Source organism: Pseudophryne corroboree, chromosome 2, assembly GCF_028390025.1.
Source record: "Pseudophryne corroboree isolate aPseCor3 chromosome 2, aPseCor3.hap2, whole genome shotgun sequence".
Lineage (NCBI taxonomy): Eukaryota > Metazoa > Chordata > Amphibia > Anura > Myobatrachidae > Pseudophryne > Pseudophryne corroboree.
The window spans coordinates 974391409-974416317 of NC_086445.1; positions in this window are offsets into that span (position 1 = coordinate 974391409).

Consider the following 24909-nt stretch of genomic DNA (forward strand, 5'->3'; position numbering starts at 1 on the left):
TGCACAGGTGTATTAATTACTCACTGACACATTTTAAAAGGTCCACAGGTGGAGTTAATTATTTCACTTGTGATTTTGTGGGGAGACCTGCAAAACATGCACTGTGTGGGGTCCTGAGGACCGAGTTTGAGAACCTGTGCTGTAGACAAAGAGCAGCATATATTTTCAAGGCTTACAGTAGGTCTCTTATGTGTCAGCACATCTGACACAGATTGTTACTCAATATTGTATCAACTGTGTAACATAATTCCTGACTTTGAAACTGTCACAGGATATACTGTATCAACCTTGCAACAAAATTACTATGCAATGTCAACAAACCTGCTAGCCAGAGTTAATAAATTTTTTGAGGTTATCATAGAGCAGTGGTCCCCAAACTTTTTTGAATCATGGCACCCTAGAGTATGAGAATATTTTCACGGCACCCCTTGGCCAAAAGTTTCTTATTTAAATGATGTTTATATGTCATCCTTAATTTCTTTAGTGTGGTGCGGGACAATATTTGCTTCTGTTTATCCTCATATTTTATAATTGGCAGCCAAAAGCACTGGTTTTGTCTATTGCTTTGACCAAAAATAGTTTGAATTGGTCCTGGACCACCAATCCAAGGCACCCCTGCTAGTGTTCTGAGGCACCCCAGGGTGCCCAGGCACACAGTTTGGGAACCACTGTCATAGAGGTTTGTGCTTTAAAATATTATTATTGACCAACATTACTGACATAGCGGCATTGGAACTGGGCATGATCTAATTTATTTACATCCGATTCAAATGTAATCAACTCTTATTGTTTGTTTAAAGAAATAAAAAAATGTTGGTCTCTGCTGTACAATTTTCAGTACATGTAACATACCGACACATGACCAATGTGGCTGTTTACTGTATATGTATTTTTTACTTTAATTATGCTACTTGTTTGTATTTATTTATTAACAGTTTCTTATATAGCGCAAAATATTCTGTTGCGCTTTACAATTGGAACATCAGTAAAAGAACAAAACTGAGTAAAAACAGACAGACATAGAGGTAGGAAGGCCCTGCTCGCAAGCTTACTATCTATAGACACTGATTTTTCACAAATACCTGGACATTGGCCCTCATTCCGAGTTGTTCGCTCGGTATTTTTCATCGCATCGCAGTGAAATTCCGCTTAGTACGCATGCGCAATATTCGCACTGCGACTGCGCCAAGTAATTTTACAATGGAGATAGTATTTTTACTCACGGCTTTTTCATCGCTCCGGCGATCGTAGTGTGATTGACAGGAAATGGGTGTTACTGGGCGGAAACAGGCCGTTTTATGGGCGTGCGGGGAAAAACACTACCGTTTCCGGAAAAAACGCAGGAGTGGCCGGGGAAACGGGGGAGTGTCTGGGCGAACGCTGGGTGTGTTTGTGACGTCAAACCAGGAACGACAAGCACTGAACTGATCGCAGATGCCGAGTAAGTGTGGAGCTACTCTGAAACTGCTAAGTAGTTTGTAATCGCAATATTGCGAATACATCGTTCGCAATTTTAAGATGCTAAGATACACTCCCAGTAGGCGGCGGCTTAGCGTGAGCAACTCTGCTAAAATCGCCTTGCGAGCGATCAACTCGGAATGAGGGCCCTTGGTCCATGAATTATAGGATATAATATATCCTTCTAAAAGAGTTCCCTCTGTCTACTTATTGTAAATATCTAGTATTAAAAAGTGAATTTTTAAAAGAAACAATTTCATCAAGCATGTCAAAATATATCAATCATTGACTTAAGATAAGAATGCCCCCAAACAAAAATCTTCTTTCCTTTCTAGTGTATATTTATGTCTTTCTGAATCAGGGGAGCACCAGCAACCCATCTCAACCTGAAGGGGTCTATTTACTAAGCCTTGGATGGAGATAAAGTGCACAGAGATAAAGGTGGTTATTCCGAGTTGATCGCAGCCAGCAACTTTTTGCTGCTGCTGCGATCAATAGTCCACGCCTATGGGGGAGTGTATTTTAGCTCAGCAGGGCTGCGATCGCTTGTGCAACCCTGCTAAGCTAAACAAAATTCAAGCAAAACTAGACTAGCCCTGGACATACTTACCCTGTGCGATGGATCCAGCGATGATAGGCCCGGCTTTGACGTCACTCCTCCGCCCTCCGTTGTCCTGGACACGCCTGCGTTTTACTCATCACTCCCCGAAAACAGTCTCTAATGGTCCGGATCCCCCCTGCCATGCCTCCTTCCTGTCAATCTTCTTAGCGGTCGCCTCTGCGATCGCTTCTGTCGGTAGCTGTGATATAACCTGGCAACCCCTGTCACCGGGCAACGTCACGCACGCGCCCTGCGCCCGGCGCACATGTGTATTCCGCACCCATTCGCACAGCAACAAAAAAAACGCTGCGTGCGAACGGGTCGGAATGACCCCCAAAGTACCAGCCAATCAGGTCCTAACTGTCATTTTTCAAATACAGCCTGTGGCATGACAGTTAGGAGCCGATTGGCTGGTACTTTATCTCCATCGACTTTATCTCCATCCAAGGCTTAGTAAATAGACCTGATCGCTCCTCTGTGAATTTGCAGAGGTTTGCAATCGGATAGTCGCCTCCCAGAGTAAAATAATGCCCCGTGCAAGTCTGCGTAGACCGTGCAAAAAGTTGCAGCCAGCTGTAACTCTGATCACAACTCACTCACCATCGAATGATTTTTCCAGTCTGTGCATAGCCCAGGACTTGCTCCTGCAGTGCAATAGAAACAGGCGGATCGGGCCGGAGCTGACGTCACGCACCCGCCCTGAAAACGCTTGGGAACGCCTGCGTTTTTCCTGACACTCCCAGAAAACGGCCAGTTACCACCCCCAAATGCCCGCTTCCTGTCAATAAGCCTGCATTCACCTAGTGAGCAAAAAAGACACAGGATTGTTTTGCAGTTTGGCCTCTTGCCTGCGCATTACAATCCGTACGCATGCACAGTTGTTCGATAATCGTCCGCTGTGCGATTTTGCCCAGCAGCGATCAGGTTTGATTTAGACCCTAATAATGGGCCTAATTCAGACCTGATCGCTAGCAGGCGATTTTTGCACTGCTACGATCAGATAGTTGCCGCCTACAGGAGGAGTGTATTTTAGCTGTGCAAGTGTGCGAACGCATGTGTAACAGAGCTGTACAAAAAGATCTTGCGCAGTCTCTGCACAGCCCAGGACTTACTCAGCCACTGCGATCACATCAGCCTGTCTGGGACCGGAATTGACGTCAGGAACCCTCCCTGCAAACGCCTGGACACGCCTGCGTTTTTCCAACCACTCCCTGAAAACGTCAGTTGCCACCCACAAATGCCCTCTTCCTGTCAATCTCCTTGTAATCGCCCGTGCGAATGGATTCTTCGCACAAACCCATCGCTGAGCGGCGATCTGCTTTGTACCCGTGCGACGCGCCTGCGCATTGCGGTGCATACGCATGCGCAGTTTAGACATGATCGCAGGCTGTACGAAAACACAGCCTAGTGATCAGGTCTGAATTACCCCCAATGTCCCAAATGAGGACGTTTGTGTAATCCAGATACTTATTTCCTTCTACTGTATATCCAAAATCGGTATCTAATCCAGATATTTGGAAACAGTGTTCGGGGCAGAGTGCAGACACTCAACTTTTTGTGTTTGTTAGTTTGCTAAAAACTCTGAATAACCCCCTATGATTGGATCCATACTGGTAACTGAAGAGGGATAGCTTCGCTGTGACTATTGCCAGATTTAAATAGGTGTGCGCAGTATGCAACGGAGGTCAGTTCACACAGTAGATTACTTAACCAGATTGAGTGTTTTTTCAAAAGTCAGAAATGGGTGCAGTGTAACACAAGGTTAATTGGTATGCAGCAGGTACACAATGCAGGCATACAACAGATATACCAGCAGGTACTATATGCAGTACAGTAAGTCCAGCAGATCCAGCCAGGAACATATGGGATTAATGCAGTTGGTGATGTGTGTGGTGTAGCACACACCTGTATATACAGCTATCAGATGTGAAATAGTGTATACTGGCAGAGTCTCACTGTGATGCACAGTCTCTGTTATAGAAACACTCAGGGGCACATCCTCTATGATGGAGGACAGAGGAGAGTAGACAGTAGCGCACTTCGGTCATGGTCATGTGACATAGAGCACTCCCCTCTCAACTAGGGATAGGCATTGGCATGTTGACCATCAATGGTTACCATCAATGGTGATGGTGGGTAAAACCATTGATGGTAGGTAACTATTCTCTGTAGTACCATCGATGGTTTCATTATTTGTGTTTTTGCACATGAGCTGGTGTCTGCTTGGGGCTGCACAGGGTTGCTGGCTGAGAGTCTAGCAGCTCTGTACAGCAGTGACCCTCTTTAAAATGGATGTGGTCTACAATCAAAATCCCGACGGTCAAAATACCGACAACCATTCACCTACGGTCAAAATCCCGACAAGGTCAAAATCCCAACATAGTCCAAATACCGGCAAGCCGACAAGGTCAAAATAACGACATTTAAAATGTTGACAGTTCAAAAAGTCAACATGAGTTTTTCATGATTTTTTCATTGAGATTGGCTTGTTCATACTTTACCATCCCAGTGGACCTGGAGGGGAAATATAATAGTGTACCGAGCGCAGAGAGGCACTGTGTTAAAGCATGGCAAGTGCAGCGAGCCATACAAGGGGACATGGCACACTTATACACACACACAAAAATGGAAATACGTGTCGACTTTTTGACTGGTCGACATTTTAAATGTCGGGATTTTGACCTTGTCTGTATTTTAAATGTCAGTACTTTGAACTTGTCAGTATTTTGACTATCGGTCAATTGTTGTCAGTATTTTCACCGTCTGGATCTTGTTTAAAGGGGTTTAGTATGAAATAACTACAAACAGCAGAGAAAAAAATATTTCGGGTCCGTGGCTACCATTGGTGGTGAGAAACTATCTGGTTCACCACCATTGATGGTAAAAGTATTCAACACTGACCATACACCATCAAGGGATTAGAATTAGAACCATCGATGGTCGATGGTCATCTCTACTCTCAACAGTGACGAGGTTCAGGTTGGCAGTGTATAGTGGGGCTGTGTGGACACAACTGCCTGTATACATTTTTTTTTCATTCAGGAGCAAAATACAGTATACCTGATTTACATCCAACTCTGCATCAGCTCCAATGCAGCTCCATGCAGGCTAATTTAGAACCGGCGATAGCAGGGCCGCGCATCGCTATCATGATGGGGCATACACACAGAGAGATGTGTGCTTCATTTCTAAGCAATCTAGCAATCTAGTCAGATTGCTTAGAAATGTAAGCACACATCACTACGTGTGTACCCCCTTAAGATCCCATGTGCTATATACAGATGTGTCCGGTGTCAGCCCGCAAACGAGTGATAGTAATCAGTGGGGGGGGGGGGGTTCCGAGTAACCAGAAACCCCCCCTGACAGACTTTTTTTTTCCCCATCATAGACGAAGTGGAGACTGCTGTACAGATGTTGAGGAGGAGCAGGCATTGGGAGAGACTGGAGAGGGAGCGGGAACGCTAGGGAAATGCTTTGGAGGGGAGTGGGCTCTGAGAGTGACTGCGGAGGGAGCAGGGGGCTAGGTAAATGCTGCGGAAGGGAGCGGCGCGGTGAGCGGCTGCAGGAGGAAGAGGGTTCTGAAAGCGACTGCTGAGGGTGCGTGACGCCAGGGAGATGCTGCTGGAGAGGAAACGCTAGGGAGAATGGAAATGCTGTGGAGGGGAGCGGGCACTAGGAGCGGCTGCGAGGGGAGCGGGGATACTAAGGAGATGATGCCGGGAGAGTGGAGACCCTGTTGGTAGACGCTGCGGGAGGGTGGGGGGAGTGGAGACACTGGTGGGAGATGCTGCGGGGGGAGGGAACGGGGACACTGGGCGGGATTTACTAAAGGGAAAATGCGGTAAAACCCTTGTTTTACAGCATTTTCATATGTACTGACTCCCGATCGCCGCGTTTTTGCACCATAGGGTATCTTTTATGGCGATACCCTATAGAAGTCGATGGGATTCTTACCGCCGCCGCCGGATCCCGCTGCCGCCCCGCACCGCTCATGACGACCCCCCCTTCCCCCCGGCATACCTGAGCAGCTGCTGGTGCGGCCACCCTCCTCCTTCTCCCCCACATCACAGCCTTGTCTTCTTCCAGCTGCAGGGGGAGGAGGAGGAGCCCGGGGACTCCCTGCACACGTCACCTCCCGAGTCTGGGAGGTAACGGAGACCCCCGCTGACCCCCGCCGACCCCCACTGACCCTGGCAGACATCATCGCTGGGGGCCTCCTATACCGCATTGCGATACTAATCGCATATGTTAGTACATACTGTATGCGATTAGTATCGCTGCGGTAGGCGGCGAGGGGCGGCGATGTCTTATAGTACATCCCGCCCACTAGGAGATGCTGCGGAGGTAGCGGGGACTCTGGCATGGAGAGGTTGCAGTGGTGCAGGGTGATTTAATGTATACAGGATAATATATAATAAATATATATATATTATATATATAGTATACATATATATATATTTTTAATATATATATATATATATATATATATATTTATATTTATATTCATCCAGAGGTGTGAGGTGTGGTGCCTCTGGACTGGCTGAGCTGGATGGCCTTTGTGTGGCATACCTTTACATTCTATTAACACTTTTCACTTATTAATTTTTTAACACTATTTCTCTATTTTAATTGCATTTTATTTTTGTATCACTTTCTCTATAGCTTCGGCTTCCTAAATACTAATTTATTAACACTATAGTTTTTTCACTGGTATGCTACGCTGGGCTTTATGGCTTATGCAGGGGTGCCACACCCTGCACCTAGATATAGCGCTAGGGACCCAAAATATACAGAGACGCCTTGATGCGGCTTTGGGGCTTATTCACACATTTGCGCAAATATGTGTAACGAAGATCTCTGAATTATATTATTATGTGGAATTTATATCTGGTTACGGTTATCATTCAGGGTGCTGGGGAAACAAATGCCTTTTTTTCTTGCTTAGAAATACCCCTCCCTTTCGAGCACCTGAATGATATCACTAAGCTGATTGAGCATCTACCAATATATATATATATATATATATATATATACACACACACACATATATACTGTAAAAGAGATACTGGCACTCAGTAGTCTTCTACTGCAGGGAATATTCACAGTGAACACAGCATGTTTTGCAACGTTTCGGATATTTAATGCCATCGTCAGGCAAACAATGTTGTGTTCACTGTGATTATTCCCTGCGGTAGAAGACCACTGAGTGCCAGTTTCTCATCTATGTATGCTTCTTTTGCTACGTGGCACCTTGGTGGATGATTTATGAAATGGGAGTGCCAGCTGTCCAGAGGATATGGATAGATAGATAGATAGATAGATAGATAGATAGATAGATAGATAGATAGATAGATAGATAGATAGATAGATAGATAGTACAACTTTTCAATGCCTTTATTGCGCCATTTTCACCAGGCCCTGATGAAAATACCGCAATAAAGGCATTGAAAAGTTGTACTTTCAAATGCTGTAGTAACGTTCCTTTCCTTAAGCTGCCAGGAGTGCCGCACCTCTCTGTGTGTGTATATATATATATATATATATATATATATATGGAACCCCCCCCTAAAAATCCTTTGTTTGCCCCTGGTAACAGTGACGTGTTTGCCATGGACATAGTGCCTGGAAGCACGGAGCATATGCCTGCAGTTGCTAGTCACGTCAGGCTGCGGGTAACCTTTGCCGTAGCTAGTGTGCGCACACGGCAGGGGATTACCCGCAACGCTGACACTGGACACATCTGTAGATCACGTGGTATAATAATTAAAGCTTTTTACCTTCTATAAAATAAGAAATTCTAATTAGTTTATTTCTTGACTCATTCTGCCAGATTCCTTTTATATTTCATTATCTTGCGGAAATTACCATCAGGAGTTGATTAGGAAATACTGTTTGCCCCATTTGTTGCGAGCCTGAATGTTTATATTAATTTGTGTTGCTATGGTAGAAGTCTGTTGCTAGTGATGAGCCATGTCTTTCTCACCAGAATAAGAGGATCTGCGGATGTGATTTCCTAATGTAACTCAATGTTTCCTGATTCTCATTATATCAAGCAATTCTAAAATAACTTAATAGGTTTAGTGTATCCGTGTAACAAAGTACATTTCATTAGGGAAAGCAGTTCAGGCAGCATGAGCTTATTGTAACCCTTACATAATCTCCTAATTGTCTCACTTAGAGGAAGATTTATCAAACTTTCAAAAGAAGGTAAGTGTAGGTGTTGCCACTAGCAACCAGTCACATTCTAGCTATCATTTCCAAAGTACATGCTATAAAATGATAACTAGAGGCTAACTGACTGCTATAGCCAACACCTCTATCTGTCCTCTTTGATAAATCTCCCACAATAGTTTGCTACTTTTGTTAAATATTACTATATATTGTACTGAAAAAATATTTGCTGGTCATTAAGGAAAATTGTACAATAGGGATAACGTTCTGTGACCTACAACAACCAATCAGACATTTCCATTCATTTTTTTAAACTATGCTATAAAATAACAGTCACAGGAGAGATGTACTAAACCTTGGAGAATGATAAAGTGGACGGAGATAAAGTACCAGCCAATCAGCTCCTAACTGCCATGTTACAGGTTGTTTTGTTTTTTATGACAGTTGGTTGGTAGTTTATCTCTCTCCAAGACAATCACAAACTGAGCTGTGATTTAAAAATGACAGTTAGAAGCTGATTGGCTGGTACTTTATCTCCGTCCACTTTACCTCCATCCAGTGCTTAGTAAATAGACCCCTAAGTCTTGGAGAGAGATAAACTACCAACCAACTGTCATTTAAAAAAACAACAACAGCCTGTAATATGTCAGTTAGGAGCTGATTGGCTGGTACTTTATCTCCGTCCACTTTATCTCCATCCAAGGCTTAGTAAATATACCCCTTAGTACATACGTATTTGCAAAGTAGCTAAATCTTATCTTGTACCCTCAGAATGAATGAACGTAGTGGCTATTTCTTCGCCAAGGTAATGGCAAAATCACCTTTTGCTGATATGTAAAGCAGAGCATTCCTCCAGGATTCCCTTATTTACAGTATATTTCATGGAGCTCACACAAACCTTTCTGTGATATTGGTGCTGAAGCCATTGATCAGTTCCTACTACATCTACAGTAATAGCCACTAAAGATCAAATATGATCATTGTTCAGAAAAAAACATTGTGTATCACTGTGCAAATCAAGACAGTGTGTAACACTATTATGATCATGCTGGTGTTATGGTTTTGTCACTAGGGTGCATGAGACTTGTAAACCTTACGCTGTCCTCTAGGAACACCCTGCATAGCCGCATACACTACTGTAGTAGCATTTCCTATAATAAGTGGGACCAGTGGCGTAAGTTTGTCCCAGTTGCCCGGAGGCAAGAAAAATATTGGTGCTCCCACCAATAAATATATATATATATATATATATATATATATATATACTGAACAGATGGTCTGGCACTCTCCAACGGGCTATCTGAGCATGGCTCTTGCTCCGGTGCCCTCCATTCCGGACTATGCTGTCTCGGTATATACACTTTGCAAATAACGAGGCGGCACTCAGGAGTCTTGTGGTAAACAGGTGAACTCTGTTTGGAAAAACTTTATCGTCGTTTCGGGGTGCAAGCCCCCGTCTTCAGGACACACAGTGAACTTAACAAGTGAAACACATGCATTTAAATACACTTACCAGGCGCCTCCAGCCGTCCTCTCCTCGCCGCTGCTAGGCTTACGGGCTCAGCGCTTCCGGTCAGGTGACCCTACCCCGTGACGCGAGCTACCAGTGCCGTCATGCAGGGGGCGGGGGAGGTCGTTGCCATGGTGCGCTCTAAAAACATAAACAATCGTGCAATCAATAAGACAGTATAGGTTATAAGAGACCCAACTGACACACATATATAAAATGCATAAAATATTAAAACTCCGTAATGCCTAGTGACATAAACACCTTTACACAACTCGTACAGTGATATATATAATTAACTAAAACATAACGATTAGCACTGTCTCAGCAAACTTGGACCAGATTAAACCTTTTTATCTATTGATTATATTTTAATTTATCAAGACAGAATAAGTATAACATCCCACACGAGGATGCGTATAATCTATATATTCATCAAGTCTTCTGACCGTTCTCAGCCTTCCTCATCTATTTTATGCAAATCACTATGCATAACAGCTCATCCCAAAGGATTCATTGAGTCCCTTAGGGCTCAGTGTTTCCAGTTTTATTATCCACCGGGTTTCTAGCTGTAAGAGACGTGTGGATCTGTCACCCCCCCCTGATAGAGAAAGGCACCTGATCAACTATACGGTATCTCAATGCAGCCAGTGAGTGTTTGGCAGCGGCATTTTGCCACTGCCAAACACTCACTGGCTGCATTGAGATACTGTATAGTTGATCCGGTGCCTTTCTCTATCAGGGGGGGTGACAGATCCACACGTATCTTACAGCTAGAAACCCGGTGGATAATAAAACTGGAAACACTGAGCCCTAAGGGACTCCATGAATCCTTGGGGATGAGCTGTTATGCATAGTGATTTGCATAAAATAGATGAGGAAGGCTGAGAACGGTCAGAAGACTTGATGAATATATAGATTATACGCATCCTCGTGTGGGATGTTATACTTATTCTGTCTTGATAAATTAAAATATAATCAATAGATAAAAAGGTTTAATCTGGTCCAAGTTTGCTGAGACAGTGCTAATCGTTATGTTTTAGTTAATTATATATATCACTGTACGAGTTGTGTAAAGGTGTTTATGTCACTAGGCATTACGGAGTTTTAATATTTTATGCATTTTATATATGTGTGTCAGTTGGGTCTCTTATAACCTATACTGTCTTATTGATTGCACGATTGTTTATGTTTATAGAGCGCACCATGGCAACGACCTCCCCCGCCCCCTGCATGACGGCACTGGTAGCTCGCGTCACGGGGTAGGGTCGCCTGACCGGAAGCGCTGAGCCCGGAAGCATAGCAGCGGCGAGGAGAGGACGGCTGGAGGCGCCTGGTAAGTGTATTTAAATGCATGTGTTTCACTTGTTAAGTTCACTGTGTGTCCTGAAGACGGGGGCTTGCACCCCGAAACATCGATAAAGTTTTTCCAAACAGAGTTCACCTGTTTACCACAAGACTCCTGAGTGCCGCCTCGTTATTTGCAAAGTATAATAAGATTTTACTCACCGGTAAATCTATTTCTCGTAGTCCGTAGTGGATGCTGGGAACTCCGTAAGGACCATGGGGAATAGACGGGCTCCGCAGGAGACTGGGCACTCTAAAAGAAAGATTAGGTACTATCTGGTGTGCACTGGCTCCTCCCACTATGACCCTCCTCCAGACCTCAGTTAGGATACTGTGCCCGGAAGAGCTGACACAATAAGGAAGGATTTTGAATCCCGGGTAAGACTCATACCAGCCACACCAATCACACCGTATAACTCGTGATACTACACCCAGTTAACAGTATGAAATATAACTGAGCCTCTCAACAGATGGCTCAACAATAACCCTTAGTTAGGCAATAACTACATACAAGTATTGCAGACAATCCGCACTTGGGATGGGCGCCCAGCATCCACTACGGACTACGAGAAATAGATTTACCGGTGAGTAAAATCTTATTTTCTCTGACGTCCTAGTGGATGCTGGGAACTCCGTAAGGACCATGGGGATTATACCAAAGCTCCCAAACGGGCGGGAGAGTGCAGATGACTCTGCAGCACCGAATGAGAGAACTCAAGGTCCTCCTCAGCCAGGGTATCAATTTTGTAGAATTTAGCAAACGTGTTTGCCTCTGACCAAGTTGCAGCTCGGCAAAATTGTAAAGCCGAGACCCCTCGGGCAGCCGCCCAAGATGAGCCCACTTTCCTCGTGGAATGGGCTTTTACTGATTTAGGATGCGGCAATCCAGCCGCAGAATGCTCCAGCTGAATTGTGCTACAAATTCAGCGAGCAATAGTCTGCTTAGAAGCAGGAGCACCTATTTTGTTGGGTGCCTACAGGATAAAAAGCGAGTCAGTTTTCCTGACTCCAGCCGTCCTGGAAATATACATTTTTAAGGCCCTGACTACGTCCAGTAACTTGGAATCTTCCAAGTCCCTAGTAGCCGCAGGCACTACAATAGGTTGGTTCAAGTGAAAAACTGATACCACCTTAGGGAGAAACTGGGGACGAGTCCTCAATTCTCCCCTATCCATATGGAAAATCAGATAAGGGCTTTTACATGACAAAGCCGCCAATTCTGACACACGCCTGGCCGAAGCCAAGGCCAATAACATGACCACTTTCCACGTGAGATATTTCAAATCCACAGTTTTAAGTGGCTCAAACCAATGTGATTTTAAGAAACTCAACACCACGTTGAGATCCCAAGGTGCCACAGGAGGCACAAAAGGGGGCTGAATATGTAGCACTCCCTTTACAAATGTCTGAACTCCAGGCAGTGAAGCCAGTTCTTTCTGGAAGAAAATCGACAGAGCTGAAATCTGGACCTTAATGGAACCCAATTTTAGGCCCATAGTCACCCCTGACTGTAGGAAGTGCAGAAAACGACCCAGCTGAAATTCCTCTGTTGGGGCCTTCCTGGCCTCACACCACGCATCATATTTTCGCCAAATACGGTGATAATGGTTTGCGGTTACTTCTTTCCTGGCTTTTATCAGCGTAGGAATGACTTCTTCCGGAATGCCCTTTTCCTTTAGGATCCGGAATTCAACCGCCATGCCGTCAAACGCAGCCACGGTAAGTCTTGGAACAGACAGGGCCCCTGCTGTAGCAGATCCTGTCTGAGCGGTAGAGGCCATGGGTCCTCTGATATCATTTCTTGAAGTTCTGGGTACCAAGCTCTTCTTGGCCCATCCGGAACCACGAGTATCGTTCTTACTCCTCGTTTTCTTATTATTCTCAGTACCTTTGGTATGAGAGGCAGAGGAGGGAATACATAAACCGACTGGTACACCCACGGTGTCACTAGAGCGTCCACAGCTATTGCCTGAGGGTCCCTTGACCTGGCGCAATATCTAGTTTTTTGTTTAGGCGGGACGCCATCATGTCCACCTGTGGACTTTCCCAACAGTTTACCAACAGTTGGAAGACTTCTGGATGAAGTCCCCACTCTCCCGGGTGTGGGTCGTGTCTGCTGAGGAAGTCTGCTTCCCAGTTGTCCACTCCCGGAATGAACACTGCTGACAGTGCTAAGACGTGATTTTCCGCCCATCGGAGAATCCTTGTGGCTTCTGCCATCGCCATCCTGCTTCTTGTGCCGCCCTGTCGGTTTACATGGGCGACTGCCGTGATGTTGTCTGACTGGATCAGTACCGGCTGGTTTTGAAGCACAGGCCTTGCCAGACTTAGGGCATTGTAAATGGCCCTCTGTTCCAGAATATTTATGTGTAGGGACGACTCCTGACTTGACCAAAGTCCTTGGAAATTTCTTCCCTGTGTGACTGCCCCCCAGCCTCTAAGGCTGGCATCCGTGGTTACCAGGACCCAGTCCTGTATGCCGAATCTGCGGCCCTATTGAAGATGAGCATTCTGCAGCCACCACAGTAGAGATACCCTGGTCCTTGGAGACAGGGTTATCAGCCGATGCATCTGAAGATGCGATCCCGACCACTTGTCCAAGAGGTCCCACTGAAAGGTTCTTGCATGGAACCTGCCGAATGGAATTTTGCTTCGTAAGAAGCTACCATTTTTCCCAGGACTCGTTTGCAGTGATGCACCGATACCTGTTTTGGTTTCAGGAGGTCTCTGACTAGAGATGACAGCTCCTTGGCTTTCTCCTGCGGGAGAAACACTTTTTTCTGTTCTGTGTCCAGAACCATCCCCAGGAACAGTAGGCGTGTGGTAGGAACCAGCTGTGACTTTGGAATGTATAGAATCCATCCGTGCTGTTGTAGCACTTCCCGAGATAGTGCTACTCCGACCAACAACTGCTCCTTGGACCTCGCCTTTATAAGGAGATCGTCCAAGTACGGGATAATTAAAACTCCCTTTTTTCGAAGGAGTATCATCAGTTCTGCCATTACCTTGGTAAAGACCCTCGGTGCCGTGGACAGTCCAAACGGCAGTGTTTGGAATTGGTAATGGCAATCCTGTACCACAAATCTGAGGTACTCCAGGTGAGGATGGTAAATGGGGACATGTAGGTAAGCATCCTTGATGTCCAGGGATACCATGTAATCCCCCTCCTCCAGGCTTGCAATAACCGCCCTGAGCGATTCCATCTTGAACTTGAATTTTTTTATGTATGTGTTCAAGGATTTCAAATTTAAAATGGGTCTCACCGAACTGTCCGGTTTCGGTACCACAAACAGTGTGGAATAGTAACCCTGTCCTTGTTGAAGTAGGGGCACCTTGACTATCACCTGCTGGGAATACAGCTTGTGAATTGCCTCTAGCACAGCCTCCCTGCCTGAGGGAGTTGTCGGCAAGGCAGATTTGAGGAAACGGCGGGGGGGAGACGCCTCGAATTCCAGCTTGTACCCCTGAGATACTACTTGAAGGATCCAGGGATCCACCTGTGAGCGAGCCCACTGATCGCTGAAATTTTTGAGGCGGCCCCCCACCGTACCTGGCTACGCCTGTGGAGCCCCCGCGTCATGCGGTGGACTCAGAGGAAGAATTTTGATTCTGGGAACTGGCTGACTGGTGCAGCTTTTTCCCTCTTCCCTCGTCTCTGTGCAGAAAGGAAGCGCCTTTGACCCGCTTGCTTTTCTGAAGCCGAAAGGACTGTACCTGATAATACAGTGCTTTCTTAGGCTGTGAGGAAACCTGAGGTAAAAATTTTTCTTCCCAGCTGTTGCTGTGGATACGAGGTCCCAGAGACCATCCCTAAACAATTCCTCACCCTTATAAGGCTCTATGTGCCATTTAAAGTCAGCATCACCTGTCCAGTGTCGGGTCTCTAATACCCTCCTGACAGAATGGACATTGCATTAATTCTGGATGCCAGCCGGCAAAATATCCCTTTGTGCATCCCTCATATATAACGACGTCTTATGTTCGCAAAATAGTATCCCTGTTTGACAGGGTTACAGACCACGCTGCAGCAGCACTATCTGCAGGTCTCAGTCTAGTACCTGAGTGTGTAAATACAGACTTCAGGATAGCCTCCTGCTTTTTATCAGTAGGTACCTTCAAAGTGGCCGTATCCTAAGACGGCAGTGCCACCTTTTTTGACAAACGTGTGAGCGCCTTATCCACCCTAGGGGATATCTCCCAGCGTAACTTATCCTCTGGCGGGAAAGGGTACGCCATCAGTAACTTTTTAGAAATTACCAGTTTCTTATCGGGGGAACCCACGCTTTTTCACACTTCATTAACTCATTTGATGGGGGAAGAAAACACTGCCTGCTTTTTCTCCCCAAACATAAAACCCTTTTTTAGTGGTACTTGGGTTAATGTCAGAAATGTGTAACACATTTTTTATTGCCGGGATCATGTAACGGATGTTCCTAGTGGATTGTGTATATGTCTCAACCTCGTCGACACTGGAGTCAGACTCCGTGTCGACATCTGTGTCTGCCATCTGAGGGAGCGGGCGTTTTTGAGCCCCTGATGGCCTTTGAGACGCCTGGGCAGGCGCGGGCTGAGAAGCCAGCTGTCCCATAGCTGTTACGTCATCCAGCCTTTTATGTAAGGAGTTGACACTGTCGGTTTATACCTTCCACCTATCCATCCACTCTGGTGTCGGCCCCACAGGGGGCGACATCACATTTATCGGCATCTGCTCTGCCATCACATAAGCCTCCTCATCAAACGTGTCAACACAGCCGTACCGACACACCGCACACACACAGGGAATGCTCTAACTGAGGACAGGACCCCACACAGCCCTTTGGGGAGACAGAGAGAGAGTATGCCAGCACACACCAGAGCGCTATATAATTTTGGGATTAACACTATATTGAGTGAATTTTTCCCAATAGCTGCTTGTATATACAATATTGCGCCTAAATTTTGTGCCCCCCCCTCTCTTTTTAACCCTTTGAGCCTGAAAACTACAGGGGAGAGCCTGGGGAGCTGTCTTCCAGCTGCACTGTGAAGAGAAAATGGCGCCAGTGTGCTGAGGGAGAAGCCCCGTCCCTTTTTCAACTGACTTTCTCCCGCTTTTTCTGGAATACTGGCAGGGGTAATTTTACATCTATATAGCCTCTAGGACTATATATGATGTAGATTTGCCAGCCAAGGTGTCATATATTGCCCTCTGGGCGCCCCCCCCAGCGCCCTGCACCCTCAGTGACCGGAGTGTGAAGTGTGCATGAGGAGCAATGGCGCACAGCTGCAGTGCTGTGCGCTACCTTGGTGAAGACCGAAGTCTTCTGCCGCCGATTTTCCGGACCTCTTCTTGCTTCTGGCTCTGTAAGGGGGACGGCGGCGCGGCTCCGGGAACGAACACCAAGGCCAGTTCCATGCGGTCGATCCCTCTGGAGCTAATGGTGTCCAGTAGCCTAAGAAGCCCAAGCTAGCTGCAAGCAGGTAGGTTCGCTTCTTCTCCCCTTAGTCCCTCGCTGCAGTGAGCCTGTTGCCAGCAGGTCTCACTGTAAAATAAAAAACCTAAAATAAACTTTCTTTCTAGGAGCTCAGGAGAGCCCCTAGTGTGCATCCAGCTCGGCCGGGCACAGAAATCTAACTGAGGTCTGGAGGAGGGTCATAGTGGGAGGAGCCAGTGCACACCAGATAGTACCTAATCTTTCTTTTAGAGTGCCCAGTCTCCTGCGGAGCCCGTCTATTCCCCATGGTCCTTACGGAGTTCCCAGCATCCACTAGGACGTCAGAGAAATATATATATATATAAATATATAGATATATATATATTTGCTCCTACACAGCAAGCCTACAGATTCTAACTACATGAAGCTACTACAAAAACGTTACAACTAGGCAGATCTATGTAGGGGTCCAGCCACACACTACATAGATCTGCTCAGTCACTCACAATGCTGATTATTTCTCTGACAATTAATTTGCAAGTGTCATACCCAGGATTAGAACCGACAACCTATTACACTGGAAGCATGCACCTTACTGATGGAGATATCTGCTATTGCATTGAAAGTATAGAATTCTAACTATATGAAGTTACTTGTAATTGTCAGAGAAATAACTTTATATAATTAGAATTCTCATGCTTCCTTTATAGGAGCAAATAGCTCCATCAGTAAGGTGTCTGCTTCCAGTATATCTATAATAAAGAGGGTGTGATTTGTAAGGTGCAGTGACTAGTGGGGAAGACGGCTACAGAAGAGATACCAGCTGCTGTCAATTAACTTAATTGATTAATGTAGCTGAACACATGGAACAGGAGGAGAGGTGCCCCCCTTCAAAGCAGGAGCCCGGCGGCAGCTGACTCTGTTGCCTCCCAGAGTTCTGCCTCTGAGTGGGACCCACCTCCTCGCATCTCCGGCAGTCGGGGAATATATAACTGAAGGACAGAATTAGGACTTTCCAGTTAAAATCAGCAAAGCTGCCACAATCTCTTAAACATAAAAGCCTAGACTGTGACAGCAGATAAGAACCACTTGGCCCATCTAGTCTGCCCATGTACACGCGAACACTTACACACTAGCGTTATTTATTTAATCAGATTCAATTAACCTACCATTATATTTTTGAATTGTGGGTGGAAACCCACGCAAGTACAGGGAGAATATACAAACTCCACACAGTTAGGGCCATGGTGGGAATTAATCTCATGACCTCAGTGCTGTAAGGCAGTAATACTAGCTATTACACCATCTGTACTGCCCTTACAGCATCAGTACTGCCCTTACACCATCGATACTGCCCTTACACCATCAATACCGTCAAAAATACACAAAAGTAAAATTACAATGAAAACAGATTTAACACTTAGCACAGTCACTCCATAATGGGGGTGATTCTGCATTGGAAGCAGCTCCACATGTTGCAGCCGCTACAGTGTCTTTATTGTAGCGCCATTGGGCATCCTAGTGATATGCCCACTGGCTGCGGCACATTTACTTCATACACTGCGGGCAGAACATTGGCCCGGCCATTGGACATTGCACTTGCCTATGACAGACACAGAATGTTTGACTCACCATAGCCACATGTGCCAGTGCAAATGCATCTTTATACACATGGGCTGACACAGCAGTCACAGTTTCAGAATAATCACAGCTGCTGGAGACAAGTGCTTTGTTCTTGTGTAGGGCGTTTGCTTGACCATTGAGTTATTAAGTCAGTCAGGACAGGGCTGCATGAGACAGGGACAGTGACAGATCATGTGAGCAGGGCCACCATCGGGGGGGTGCTGAGGGCACAGCTGTCCCAGGCTCAGTCTCTCTGACAGAGAGAGGAGGAACCAGGATGCTCATGCAGCCACCTGCCCGCCCGCCCGCCGCCGTCCCCGTCATTCCGTGGTCGTCCCTGCGGTTCTGCCGCTGTCCTCCGACCCTCCAGCAACTCTGTATTGAAAACTTCCCTCCCAAAATGGCCACCACCACAGAGGAGACAGTTATTCAAGATACTAGAGGAGCCCTCTAGTATCTTGAATAACCGTCTCCTCTGAGGCGGTGGCCATTTTGGGAGGGACGTTTTCAATACAGCTGCAGGAGGACAGAGGAGAGCAGCAGAACAGCGGGGATGGAGGTGGGCAGGCAGTGGCATCAGCATCCCGGGCCCTCCCGACGGCGGCACACGTACGTACATTAACTGGTGCAATTTTAAAGCTGACTCCTCCACAGTGTAGGGGGGGGGGGGGCTGCCTATTGTGTCAGTCCCGGGCCACACAATTTCTGATGGCAGCCCTGCATGTGAGTGTAACATCGCTGGGGTTGGCAGGTATGTCTAAATAGTTGAGAGAGGCATCACAGGTGTTGGGTGGCTATGTGATGGACCTTCCCCTGAAATATTGTACCCCATACATTGTCTCGTAGTACCGCTCTCATCTTCCTTCTAAATTCTTTAACTGTATCATGTTCTTTATTGCTTGATTTTTCTGAATATGTAGGTAACCAGGGTTGCCAAATTAATATAGCAACTTAAGTGGTTGAATTGGGCTTGTTAAGAAACTTCTGGCCTGGCTTGGGCCATTCCTGGCTGCAAAGACAGTTTAGAGCGTTGTCAGCTCCCTGCTGCAGAGAATTTCAGACATTATCCCCACCTGGTTGTGGCAGATTTGTGACTACTGCTACTTGGTCCTGCGGTTGCAACATGATCACCCTGATGCGTTCTTTCTACTTTGGACTCTATAAGCCTGTTCATGACGTCTAGTATAATACACCCGGGTTTGGCAGGGTATGTTTAAGTGGTTGAGAGATGTATCACAGGTGTTGGATGGCTATGTGATGGACCTTTTCCCTGAAATGTTATTCCCCATTTCTTGTCTCATAGTACCGTGCTCAGAGAGGTAGGATAGATTGATATGATTTAGAAGTGAGTAAGCAATTACAACAGGGAGTCTTTTTATTGATCTGCAATGAACTCTGGATTTGGGATGATTGGTTGATGAAAGGAACGTTGCTTTGGTTGGAAATCACAAGAAGAAATATTTGTAATGCAAGAAGAACAGGATTATTCCATTCATTACAGTTCACACCACAAAATATCATCCAGCATGCAAAGGACAAGTAATTGGAATCACAGATGAAGAATAATTGGAATCACAAATTAATATACAATCATTGTAATCAGAAAATAATATCAGATGCTGTGCATTTCATTCTATAATATGATCATAATAAATGTTTAAATTTTTTAAAGGTGCAGCCAGCAGCGCCATAGTTTGCAAGTTAAAACCCACACAAGGGACGCTCAAAGCCAGCATTTAATGCAGATCCAAGGGAGATATTTGTTCTGAAGGACTGAGTTTTATGCAAGAGCAGACAGTTATGTCTGGAAGGACTGAGTCACTAATGCAAATACAGATAAAGCCCTGCAACTGAGAGAGACTGAGGGGTCTATTTACTAAGCCTTGGGTGGAGATAAAGTAGACAGAGATAAATGACCAGCCAATCAGCTCTTAACTGCTATGTCACAGGCTGGGTTTAAAAAAATGACAGTTAGGAGCTGATTGGCTGGTACTCGGGTTCCTGGCGCCGGTATGCAGAGCGCCGGGATCCCGACAGCCGGGATATCGAGTGCCTCCCATTACAGTATATAATGGAAATAGCAGTGTACTCCAGCAGCACAGTGTATATTAGGAGCTGAGTGATGTGTTACTGAGGACTGGGCAACATGTTACATGAACAGTGCCATGATGTGAGGAGGGGAGGAGGGGAAAGTAGGAAGCTACAGTACATGCTGAAAGTTATATAGTGGAAATAGCAGTGTACTCCAGCAGCACAGTGTATATTAGGAGCTGAGTGATGTGTTACTGAGGACTGGGCAACATGTTACATGAACAGTGCCATGATGTGAGGAGGAGGGTGGTGAAAAGTAGGAAGCTATGGTACAGTACATGCTGAGAGTTATATAGTGGAATGTTCAGGGTCCCCCAACAGCAAAGAATGGTGATGTAAAATTTATGTGAAATGATGGTGGTATCATGCAGCTCTATATGAAACAAAGTTCATCCATTCAACTTGTTATATGTGTGTTCTCCCCTTCTTTCTTCCTCTTACCCTACTGAAGATACATTTGAAGCGAGAGGAGAAGAGACTGTAATGATCCAGCTACACCACATGACAGTGGTCCTTACACTGCAGGTTATTAACATCAATGGCAGACAGTTCTTTCAAAGTACCATCTCTTACTCCCAGTCCTTGAGCATCTGAGCCTACCTTCCCCTTCACTATTCCCCAAAGAAACAGTAAATAAGACTGCGGAATTGCCATGATATAGATCATTAGAAATAAAAATCAAAACAGTGAAGGAAAGTCCCACATGTACTGCGTTAAAATTTCACTTGAGTGATTTAAAAAGAAAATAGAGTGATTTTCCTTTCTTATATATAGAAAGTCTTACTAAGCAGGTAGCCAACCACAGCAAGACTGATGGGAAAATGACCCAGTGCATGTTAATTGCTGACCCTGACATAATGAATTTAATTTACATAGTGAATAAATGGGGGGTTGATTGCTCAAAATTTTGCTTACACAGTATTTGGCCAGAGATTGAAAATTGAAATGCATGTGTTGACAAAAGTAAAGAAATGCTTAAATTCCATAAAACCTGTCTGCTTTAGTGATGTGTGCCAACCCCTATGTTTTGGCTTGGTGTTGGAATGGTATCAACTTCAAGTTTTGGATCTGTATTTGGTTTTGCCAAAACTACCCTTGTGTGTTTTGGTTTTGAATCTGTATTTTTGACAAAAAATTATAAAAACAGCTAAAATCGCATAATTTGGGCCTGTTTTTGTTCCTACAGTATTAACCTCAATAACATTAATTTCCAATCATTTTTGACCACCTCACAGCTCACAATATTGTTTTCATCCATTTTAGGCCAAAGGCTGCAGCCAGCTGGCTGGTTACTAACTGACACAGCAGCGGCACAAACACGCAGCAGTTTATAGCACATTTATGAAACATTGCCACACATCAGTGTTGGATATTAAAAGGGAAATGCACAGTTTAACAAACCAAGCACTTCAGTGACAGGGGCTGCCACTTTTGTGGCTGAAGTGCTTGCTTTGTTTGTGCCCCAACAAAATATTTTTTTGGAATGACTACCTACAGTAATAAGGAGGTTGATAATGAGGGTGTTAATTACATTATAACCTTGTACAATAAATTTCATGAGCTCGCTGCAAACATGCAGGAGTTGCCTAGATGGTTAACATCCCTACCTCTACTAACTTTGCCTCACAAATGGAGCAGATGCCTTCACAAACATTGTCAGGATTTGGATAAAAATAATCCCACACCCAAGATGTGGCTTTTTTGGTCTTATGGCCAGGCTTCACAATGGCTTTCTTTTTATCACAGCAAGAACTGCAACCACTGGTGGCTGACTTACACAAACAACATCATCAGCATCCTTCTCAGTGTCACATAGTAGGACACACATATACCCCTCATCCTGTTCCACTTACACACAAATCCTCAGTTTATATTATACCCTCCTCATCACCATCTTTACTTGTACTGCTCCCACGTGTGCAGATGGTGCAGAACTGGTGGAAGGAGGTGAAAGAGTCTTCTCTATGAGGAAAGTGTGAGAAATGTCAGATTCACACATAGCTGTTGTGGACACCCCTAAATGTTCATCAGGAATGTAGGACGGTTCTCAATGCACAGTTTGTTCTTCCTGCCTTAGTGGTTTTTATTTTTTTTACTTCTCATCTAGACTTATCTAGGGTGAAAAGTTCTTGCATCATCATGAGAAGAACATGCCTCACTGACTGTTGCAGAACCACAACTTAAAGGCTAAGACCTGAGTCTTTCCTTGACACTTTCATGCTTTTCTGCAGCTAACTTTCCTTTTGATCTTTTTTTCTTGCTACTGCAAAATTAAATTGCTTCTTTGATTTTACATGGCCTGACTTAAGCACTCTATGCCCTTGGGCATTGGCCTTAGTAGATGACATTGACAAACTTGTATCGTCATGACTGGTGGCAGCACATGCAGCACTAGTATGTGCTTTCTGCTCTCCCCTCAATTGTTCATCCTCCATATCTAGTAACAAACACAAACCAAGTGGGGTACAGCATACAGCACAATATATACAAAAAATGTACCACCTACAGTGTCACAAAATAAGTGTATGAGTCAAAAATAGCAGTCTAACACTGCGGTTTAATTTCTACAACAGTGTTGCACAATATGTGTATGAGTATGAAATAAAATATATAACTGTGGTACCACCTTCACCCACAGTGTCACACAATATATGTATGAGTCAGAAATAGTAAACTAATACTGTGGTTTAATTTCACCAACAGTTTCACACAATACGTGTAGGAGTATAAAATAAAGTCTATAACTGTGGTACCACCTTCACCCACAGTGTCACACAATACATGTATGAGTCAGAAGTAGTATAATCTAACAATACGGTTTAATTTCATCAACAGTGTTGCAAATTCAGTACGTGTATGATTAATTATATACTGTGGTCTTACCAGCAGTGTTGCAGAAAAATAATAGTATAGTACCCTACACTTGTTATGAACCACAAGCAGTGGTTCATTCTTGTTTGCTTTTTGTTCATGAATTTTATGTTATAGTTCTGTTTGCATGCTAGGATTTCTCTTGTACTTGTTTAGAAGACTCTTGTTGGCTGCCGGTGGTGAGTCTGTGTAACTGCAGCCTGTTTTCTATGTGTTATGCCTCACCTGTCAGATATTTGGTCATTATGTGGTGAGTCTATGAGCTGCAGTCTGGCTCTTTTCTGTGTAACCTCACCTGCCAGTATTTTGGCCATTACCTTGTGCCTGGCTTCCAGCCATCCTGATTGGGGCGTGCTTCCCTTATTACCCAGCTAGCCCTGCCATCCAGTGCTGGTGATAGAAGTTTGTTATGATACCTGTAAGTTCCAGTTCTTGGTTAGCTTCCAGCAAGCTTGTTCCTGGTCTCTGTCTGCAGCTTCCAGTGGAGCCTGTCTTCCTGCATCCAGCTTGTGTACTCCAGTGTCCTGTGTCCAGTTTCCAGAGTATGGTCTGACGAATTGTTTCCTGCTGTCCTCCGAGTTTGTCTTCCAGTTGAGTGGTCTGGTGTCCGAAGCCTTTGAGCAAGTCACGTGATCCGTGACAAAACGCGTTAGACTCCTCCCACATCATACTCTGATTATTGACTCATTCATACCGTCACTGCTCACTAACGGGGATGCTCCCCATCACTTATTAGAAGACTCCTCTAACTACTAGCGACTGCTCTGGGTAGCGTTTTCACATAGCGCCTCCTCTCCGCTGCTAGCGGCCGTCACTGCATGAGGAGACTCCTGCCCTCGGTCAGAGGACTTTTCCTGCTAGCTACGGCGGCCTCGGCCAACGCCGCTGCACGGCGCCTTCAGCTACCAACGATAGCAGCTTTAATTGGCATCACCGGACGACATATCCTTCTCCGCATGTGAGGGGACATATTAAAGGATTTCTACCAGCCCCCTGGAGATTTCAGGAAAGCCCTGATCATCGATATAAAGACGGCATCTACTACACAGGAGCAGCCTCTATTAGAGCAATTGTGCTCAATTACTATCTCTCAGCAATTTAACCAGAGGGCTATAGTGGACTGCACCGAGGACGCTCGGTGCTAATAGCCCAGGAGAGGTAATTATATATTTTTCTTGTATCAATTTATCTGCTGCCGGGACTTCCATCATCTTATTCATTAAGTGCATGTTGCCTCTGCACTTATAGAAAGTTTGCAGTTCTACAGTTTATAAAGATCAAATTCCTGGAATGATACATTTTTAGTGAGATGTTATATGAATGTTACATGAATGTTAAATTTTTTAACATTATTACCAACTTCAATTGCATTGGTTTAATAACAAACTCACTTTGTGGATATTGTTATTTGTTTATTGAAAATTACGGTCTTTTCTGAGTATATACAAACGTACAATTTTGCTATACATTGTGTACAAATTTTTATCGCTGCATTAATATTTTAATAAATACTCTTTTATATATTATCTTGTTTGTCAGCTCTCCACAAATATGACATGCTAACAACACTATAAGCGCAGCCTTTTTTCTCTTCTTTTGTCCTCCGAGTTTGTCTTCCAGTTGAGTGGTCTGGTGTCTCGGGGTTCTGGTCGTTTCCTGTGCACACCTTCCGTGGTGTTGTGAGTAGCGGCTCTGCCGCACCTTATGGCTGAAGCCGTATTCTCGTTATCTGCTTTCGGTTGAGACATTTTGATGGAGGCTTCCACATGGTTGTCCTTGCCGAACTACGACGGATTCGTATTTGGAATTTGGGCAGCGGTACTTTGGTT